The sequence below is a fragment of the Ovis aries genome, chromosome 16, assembly GCF_016772045.2.
Source record: "Ovis aries strain OAR_USU_Benz2616 breed Rambouillet chromosome 16, ARS-UI_Ramb_v3.0, whole genome shotgun sequence".
Classification (NCBI taxonomy): domain Eukaryota; kingdom Metazoa; phylum Chordata; class Mammalia; order Artiodactyla; family Bovidae; genus Ovis; species Ovis aries.
Window position 1 is genome coordinate 44,173,366 of NC_056069.1, and position 9,142 is coordinate 44,182,507.

At 38.0% G+C, this 9,142-nt stretch overlaps 1 long non-coding RNA gene across 1 annotated transcript; it reads right to left on the reverse strand.

Annotated features, from left to right (window-relative positions):
• Window positions 1-2,392: 2,392 nt before the first annotated feature.
• Window positions 2,393-8,533, reverse strand: LOC121816775 (uncharacterized). The gene is made up of 3 exons (XR_009596719.1): window positions 8,340-8,533; window positions 7,291-7,463; window positions 2,393-3,019 (listed from the first exon to the last, which is right to left on the reverse strand). It is a non-coding gene; the product is annotated as an uncharacterized LOC121816775 (long non-coding RNA).
• Between the last annotated feature and the right edge of the window lie 609 nt (window positions 8,534-9,142).

Genomic DNA, 9,142 nt, shown 5'->3' on the forward strand with positions numbered 1-9,142 from the left:
GACCACTCAGAGGTATTCATGGAGTTATGCAGGGAAGAGGAGAGGGAGGAAGTAGACAGAGGTGGCCAGGAGGATAAAAGAGGGAAATGAAAAGGAGAGAGACAGATCCAGCCAGTAACCAGTTCCTTAAGTGTTCTCTACCGTCTCGAACACACAGAGATTCACAGAGTTGGGTAGAGAAGAAAAGGGGGAAGGAAGAGACAGAGGCCACCTGGTGGAGAAAAAGAGTCCAAAGGAGGAGAAAGTGGTCAAGCCAGTAATCTCGCTCTCAGGTAAAATTGGGTAGTGAAGTTTGGGTTTTTAAGTGTACAAAATTGACAACAAATACCAAAAGCAAAGATTAAAAATCTAGAGTAGAGGTTGGATTTTCAAAAATACAATATTAAAGAAGAGAAGAAGAAAAAAAAAAGCCACTGGAATTATTAAAAAAACAACAACCACACAAAGACTATATATGCATTTGTTTTAAAAAATAAGGTCTTTTTTTTTTGAAAAGTAATAGTAGGTTATAAAAATAAAAATTAAAGGAGAAATAGAGGACTTAACAATTTTAAAAAGTTAAAAAAAAAGAAAAAGAAAAGAAAAAACAACCACACAACAACATCAACAAAAAAAAAAAAAAAAGAAAGAAAAAAAAGAAAATAAATGATCGTAAAAATAGTAAAGATATATCTGGCCCTTTCTCTGGTGTTGTGGGCAGTGTGGGGTCACTTCCAAGGTGGTTCCCTCTATTTAACTTCTGTTTGCTGGTCTCTTCAGTGTCTGATTTCCGTCCTGACACAGGGGTGGTGGTGGTGGACACTGTTTTGTTTTTTTTTTTTTAGGCTCACTTGTTCAGTTGAGCTGTGGGGAGGGAGGGATGCAGCAAACAAATAACACTGTTGTGTGCATGCAGTGTCTCAGCCCCACTGGGCCTGCCCCTGCTCATGGCGCACACTGCTCAGGCTCTACGTTGCTCTGCTGGGAACCCTCTGAGGCCGGCTCTAGGCTGCATGCACCTCCCTGGTCTAAGCCGCTCAGGTTTGGTGCTCAGGTAGCCCTCAGAGGCGCAGATTTGGTTGGGACTGCGTTTTGTGCCCTTCCCAGGTCCTAGTAGCTCAGGTGTTTGGCAAGTGCGGTCGCTGCAACTTATCGCCTTTACCGTCTCTGCTGCTCAGTTCTGGGTGTACTGCTGGCGCCCCTTGTGAGGTGGATGGTGACTGTCCAGAACCCCCAGAAGTCTTAGCAAGGAAGCCTGCTTGCAGTTTGGTAGGTAAAGTCTCTCCTGGGCTGCGATTGCCCCTTTCCAGCCCTTATGGCTCTGGCTGCCTGTCACCGGTGGGGGATGGTCTGCAGCCAGCTATTTCTGTTCCGTCCTTTGTTCTGTGCATGGTCCTGGTGGTGTCTTATGTTCGAGCTTTTTGCATGGTAGTTATCCCACAGTCTGGTTTGCTAGCCCAAGTTAGTTCGTTCTGGTTACGTGTGAGGCATTCCTGCCCGATTCTTACAAAGCACTGCAGCCCGCGCCTCCCGCACCTCCCTGCCTGGCCCCCACTTGCTAGTGGTGGATGCAGGTGTCTGCGCTGCTTTTCCACTGGGGGAGTTACTGTTGGCCTGTAATCCGTTGGTTTTAATTATTTATTTATTTTTCCTTCCTGTTATGTTGCCCTCTGTGCTTCCAAGGCTCTTCACAGACTCAGCAGGAAGAGTGTTTCCTAGTGTTTGGAAACCTCTCTTTTTAAGACTTCCTTCCCGGGACGGGATTCTCTTTCCAGGATGGAGCTCCCTCCCTACCTCCTTTGTCTCTTTTTTGGTCTTTTATATTTTTTCCTACCTGTTTTTGAAGACAATGATCTGCTTTTCTGGGTACCTGATGTCCTCTGCCAGCATTCAGAAGTTATTTTGTGGAGTTTGCTCAGCGTTGAAATGTTCTTTTGATGAATTTGTGAGGGAGAAAGTGGTCTCCCTGTCCTATTCTTCTGCCATCTTGGGACCGCCCCCCTTGTTACTTCATTTTAGCAGAGCAGAAATGTGTTGGTGTTGAATAGATGGTAAAATGTCATTTAAAATGTAAGTTATAAAACAATAGATATCACATTTAAATAGAAAACAAGAGGACAAAAGAACACTAACATAGAAAAATTAACCACATTGACATTGTCAGAAAGTACTACTTTAATATCTAAAAGAATCAGAACAATTAGGTTTGTTTTATTTTATAATGTCTGCTGATTTTCTGTATCCATATGCTGGTGCCTACATTTATAGATATTTCCATGCCTTCATTACTGGGGAAATTGTATCAGTATGTACTTATGAATCATTAAATTTGCTTTATAGGACTGAAAAACTATGTTTTGAGTTCATGAAGTATCAATAGCATAAAGGTGGAAAAAGGGTAATCTACAAAAAATATACAGGAAATGATGTTTATTGAGAAATTGACTTTAGGAAACCAGGGAGAAAATTCTGATTAAGGAGCCACTGCTGCTGCTGCTGCTAAGTCGCTTCAGTCATGTCTGACTCTGTGTGACCCCATAGATGGCAGCCCACCAGGCTCCCCCATCCATGGGATTCTCCAGGCAAGAACACTGGAGTGGGTTGCCATTTCCTTCTCCAAGGAGCCACTAGAAGACACTAAATATACAGTACTTAGAATTGCATAACAAAGAACATCACATGTCCTTGGTCTTTACCAGTGCCTAGAAGGACAAAAACAAAAGTGATAAACAAGTTAGATAACATGGCTAAACATAGGTCAAAAATCAAGACCTCTCTATAGTTTTTAGGTCTTTAGTCCATTTTATTTTTGTATGTGGTGTAAGAAAATGATCCAGTTTCACTCTTTTACATGTACCTGACCAATTTTCATAGCACTACTTATAGAAGATAAGTTATTTTTTAACCTTATATTCTTACCTGTTGATTGGCCATAAATTTGTGGATTTCTTTCTGGGTCTCACTACTGTTTCCTTGGTCTATGTGTCTCTTTTTGTTTCAGTTCCATGCTGTTTTGATTACTGTAGGTTTGTAGTATAGTCTGAAACCAGGGAACATGATAATTTGAGTTTTGTACTTTTTCTGCAAGATTGCTTTGGCAACTTGAAGTCTTTTGTGGTTCTATATACATTTTAGGATTATTTGGTCTAATTTGTTGAAAAATATCATGGCTATTGCATCAGATATGTAGACTTCTTTGTGCAGTATGGACATTTTAGCAATATTAATTCTTCCAATCCAATAACAGAATATCTTTACATTTCTCTGTATCATCTTCAGTTTCTTTCATCAATGTTTATCATTTCTGTTTTCAGTTTTACAGGTTTTTCCCCTTGGTTCAGTTTATTCCTAGGTATTTTATTCTTTTTGATCCAATTTTAAATACAATGTTTTGTTTTCTAGTTCTGATACTTCATTATTACTGTGTGAAAAATAATAGATTTCTGCATAGTAATTTGTATTCTGTAATTTTATTGAACTATTTTATTTGTTTGACTAGTTTATAGATAGAGAATTTAGGGTTTTCCACATATAGAATTATGCCATCTGCAAATAATGAGAATTTTACTCCTTTCCTTCCAGTTTGGATGCTTTTTCTTTCTTTTTATTGTCTGATTGCTATGGTTTGGGCTTCCAATACAACATTAAATAGAAGTGGCAAGAGTGAGCATCCTTGTCTCATTCCTGATTTTAGGAGAAAAGCTTTCAACTTTCCACCATTAAATATGATGTTAGTGGTGGGTTTGTAATAAATGGTCTTTATTATGTCGAGACATGTTCCTTCTATACCAGTTTTGATGAGTTTATCACAACTGGATGTTGAACTTTCTAAAATGCCTTTTCTTTGTCCATTGAGATGATCATGAGATTTTTATCTCTCCTTTTGTTAATGTAGTGTATGCCATTGATTGATTTTCAAGTGTTGAACCATCCTTGTGATCCTGGGCAAGCTCCACTTGATCATGGTTGTAGGTATCCTTTTCATATATCATTGAATTCACTTTTCTAATATTTTGCTGAGATATTTTGTGTTTATATTCATTAGATATGTTTGCCTGTAATTTTCTCTCTTTTGTAGTGCCTTTCTTTGGTTTTAATATCAGAGTAATTATGACCTTATGGAATGATTTTGGAAGTATCCTGTTCTTTTTAATTATTTGTAATAGTTTGAGATTGACTAGGATTGACTTAAGATATCAGTACTGGACTTTTGTTTATGAGGTTTTATTTTTAATTACAAATTCAATTTCACTACTGGTGATTGGTCTGTTCAGATTGTCTGTTTCTTCCTGATACAGTTTTGGAAGAGTGTATATTTCTGGAAATTTGTCTACTTCTTCTAGTTTGTAAAATTTGTTGGCATATAACTGCTGATACTATTCTCTTATGATATATTTTTTTGTAGCTCTGTGATATTGGTTGTTCTTTCCCCTCTTTAATTTATTATTTTGTTTATGTGTGTCCTCTTTTTTTCTTTTTTTTTATGACTCTGGATAAATTTTTCTCAATTTTATCTTTTTAAAAAGAGCTCTTTTACTTTTTTTTTTTCTATTTTTCTATTCATTTACTTTCTGATATTTATTTCCTTTTGTCTGCTGATTTTGGACAGTTTTCTTCTGAGTCCTTTAGATGGTAATTCATCTTGTTTGTATGACATTTTTCTTGTTTCATGAGCTAGGCCTTTATCACTATAAGCTTCCTTCTTAGAACTACTTTTGCTGTATCATATGGATTTTGGAAAGTTTTATTTCCATTTTCATTTATCTCAATATATTTTCTGGCTTCTTCAATAAATTCATTGACTGATCGGTGTCTTAGTAGCATATTGTTTAGTTTCCATGTGTATGTTCTTTCCCCATTTCTCTGCCTGTAATTGATTTTATTTGATAACATTTTGGTCAGAAAAAATGCTTGATTTAATTTCTATCTGCTTCAATTTGTTAAGCCTTGTATTTGGTCAACATGTTATCCACCCCATCAACATTTAGTATGTGTTTTTAGCTCTGATGAGCTCTGTAAGCAGCATATAGATAGGTCCTGTTTTCACCGCCCCCCTCCCCCGCCCCCAGTAAGCCACATTTTATCCATTGAGAAAAAGTTAAGTCCACCAACATTTAAAGTGATTATTATCACTTTAGGTAATAGGTCTGTACTTATTATCATTATTTTACCTCATTATTTTTTGTAGTTCTCCACTGAAGTGACTTAGCAGCAGCAGCCTCTTTTTAAATTCTAATTTATTCCTTTTGGTTGATAATATTTTATGTAGCATATTTATGTTTCTTACTATAGTATTTGTGTACCTATTGCAGATTTTTGATTTGTGGTTACTATGGGATTAGTATATGTTGATCTACAACTCTGTGTTTAAATCAGGCAGTCTTTAAGTTCAAACACATTTGAAAAGATCTACATTTTTAACTCCCACCCCACACATTTTATATTCTTAATATCCTCATTAAATCCCTTTACTGATCATTGTTGATATTTGAATTTACAGTTTTTTCTTTTATTCTTTGAGCTATTTCACTAAGGTGATTAATACCCAGTTTTTACTATATATTTATCTTTACTAGTGGGATTTTTAATTTCCTACAGATACTTATAGCCTTTTCATTTCCATTCAGAGAAGACCCTGTAACACTTCTTTTAGAGTAGATTTATTAATAGTATTCGTGAACTATTTTAGCTTGTCTCAGAATTTCTTTATCTCTCCTTCAATTCTAAATGATAATCATGCAGAGTGGAGTATCCTAAGTTGCAGGTTTTTTCCTTTAAGCACTTTGACTATAACATGCCTCTCCATTCTGGCCTGAGAAGTTTCTGGAGAGAAATCAACCTTTGGGGGATGACCTTGTATATGACTGTTTTTCTCTTGCTGGCTTCCCTGGTGGCTCAGACAGTAAAGAATCCACCTGCAATTGAACCCACCTGGGTTCAGTCCCTGGGTTGGGAAGATCCCCTGGAGGAAGGCATGGCAACTACTCCAGTATTCTTGCCTGGAGAATCCCTGTGGATACAGGAGCCTAGCCGGCTACAGTCCATGGGATCACAAAGAGTCAGACACAACTGAGCACAGCACACAACCTTTAAAATATTCTAACTTTTGCCATTTTAATTATGGTGTTTCTTGATGAGGATCTATTTGGGTTCATCTTGTTTGGAATCACTCTATGTTTCCTGTTTCTAGATATTTGTTTTCTTCTTCAGGTTTGGGAAGTTTTCAGGAGTCATTTCATCAAATACACCTTCTACCCTCTTTTATCTCTTCTCGGGGTCTGTGCAACTTTTCTCCCTCACAGCTGAGCTCTTCCTGTGGTCACTGTAACCTCACCCTAGTGTGGAACTGTGCTATAGAATAAGTGGGACTGGTGCAGGGGCTTGGCATGGATTATTGAGAATGCTGTGGGCTGTTCCAGCCACAGTCAGACGCTTGGATCACTTCTGATGCACTGCCTGAGTAAGCACCAGTAATGGTTCCTTGCCTTGCTCCGATTCAGTGTCTCATCTGAGCCATTTTGGCCCTCACAGTTGAGCTCTTTCACACCAGCAGCAGCCCTTGCCCCAGGGTGAACCCACGTCATGAAGCAAGTGGACCTGAGCAGATGTTTATCTCAGGCTGGAGTGCATACCAGGGTGGTCTTGGGAAACCAACTTCCATCCTTTGCAGTTTCTGTCCATCCTCTCCACCCAGTTTCAGAAGCAAGCAAGCATGTGTGCACTGTCATGAAGCAGAAACCAGGCTTCCCACAGCTCTCCTCCAACAGCCAGGAGGACTTGTCTTCTAGCTATCAAACACCACTTCTGGGGTGTCCAGTATGCGACTTCAGCTGACCACTCTGGAGGGGGAATCTCTACTTGTGTAACCTTCCTATTCTTCTGAGTACCCTATCAAGGGAAGAGGTCCTAACCTAATCAGTTCTCTTCCCTTCCTCCATGATTCTGTGTCGATCTTTCTTACAGCTTTGGCTATGCAGGAGTTTTTCTACCAGTCTCCAGTTAGTTTTCAGTGAGAATTGTTTTACATGTAGATATTTTTGATGTGGTTGTAGGGGGGAGTTGAGTTTTGCATCCTCCTACTCCACTATATTGATCGCTACAATAATTTCAAATTTCAGTTGGATTGCTCTGACCAATACATTAGTATAATTCAGGATTCCAATTAGCAATTACTAATCATTAACTAACAGCAAATGCTTACATTACATCTACCATGTTTTGGCCACTTATTCTAATCATTACTTGAGTTAACTCATCTAGTTCTCACAATAAACAAACACAGTTAGAAGAAATTTGGTAACAAAAACTTACCCTCCTTGGTTTAAACATTTTTGCTTGACTTTGGCTGCTATCTTTGTTTAATTCTTTGTTGGATGTTATGATTTAACTTGTAAAGGACTCTAGTGACAGTAGAGTTTAAGTCACTAATCAGCTGACCTTAGAGGCTAAGAGTACTTGTACCAGCATTTGTTTTTTCTGTGTCCCTATAAAAAGGAAAAAAAAAAAAAAAAGTAATGATGCCTCGAAAAGGAAATTTTCTTTATTTCCTGTCTAAAAGATGGATCACTTGTGTAATAGTTTGGTAAAGCTGCCATAACAAAGCATCATGAACTGGGTGGCTTGAAAAACTGAAGCTTATTATCTCAAAGATCTAGAGGCTGGAATTTCAAGATCAAGGTGTCAACAGAGTTAGTAACTTCTAAATCCTCTCTCCTTACCTTAAACACTGCCATCTTCTTGTGTCTTTTCACACAATTTTCTCTCTATATCTATCTCTCTGTCCAAACTTTTTCCCTTTTTATAAGGACATCACAAATAATGGATTAGGGCTTTGCCTAATCGAGCATGTTTTAATTTAATTACCACTGTAAAAATTCCCTCCAAATAAGGTCACATTCTGAAGACCTGGTGATTAGGGATCCAACGTTTGGGGAGGGATAAGAGGACAGAATTTAAATGCTAACAACTTTGTATAAAATATGAAAAGTCCCTGGTGGCTCAGATGGTAAGGCGTCTGCCTGCAATGCGGGAGACTCAAGTTCAATCCCTGGGTCGGGAAGATCCCTGGAGAAGGAAATGGCAACCCACTCCAGTATTCTTGGCTAGAAAATTCCATGGATGGAAGAAGCCCGGTGGGCTACAGTCCATGGGGTCACAAAGAGTTGAACACAACTAAGCAACTTCACTTCAGTACTGCTTTCACATGAAACATCTGAAATCACACATTCTTGTGTTTCCAACTAGCCTGTTTTATCTTCACCATTTAATACGTTTCTTCTATCTTTTCTCTATCCAAAATTCCTTTAGTTGATATAAAACCAAGAACCCTGGACCTTAAGTGTCTACATTAATCTACTTACTTGCCAGTCCATCATGAGAAGAAAAGTAGTTAAAAAATCTTCCATGGAGAACTCTTTAAAAAAAGAAAAAAGTTTAAAGTGAGAATAGCTTTCATCCAGAACTAAATAAAGCAAGTAAGACAGAACTTAGATTAGGCTGTATCTTATGCCTTATCTTTAAATTTTGATTAGACTAAAATTGAAAGTTTGGGAAAACAGAGGGATACATTCATAGAATACCTTAGTACTAATTTTATGATTATTTTAAGCAATGATCTCTGGTAGACTTGAAAGCCAATGAGAGTTTCTCTTTGTCTCTCTCTTTCTCTCCCCACCACTCTCCTTCCTTTTTCTCACTCGAAGTAAAACATTAAATAGTAAATTTAGTTGGAAAAATAGAGTAATGAATTGAAAATCTGGGAGACATTTAAACTGCAGCTGAATTAATTAGGAATTATTGCTTTGACTTAATGTAACCAGTCACAGGTTTGTTTGTTTTGTTTTGTTTTTTTTTTTTTTTCAAGTAGAGTATGGGGAGCCTGGTGGGCTGCTGTCTCTGAGGTCGCACAGAGTCAGACACAACTAAAGTGACTTAGCAGCAGCAGCAGAGTATGTGTAGACTCAAGTTCAATCCCTGAGTCGGGAAGAACCCCTGGAGAAGGAAACACCAATCCACTCCAGTATTCTTGCCTCAAAAATCCCATGAATGGAGGAGACTGGTGGAGTACAGTCCATGGGGTCATAGAGTCGACATGACTGATGGAATAATACTATGTTTGTTGTCCATGCTTATTTTAACCGAAATTGAACTCAAACTGTGTTCA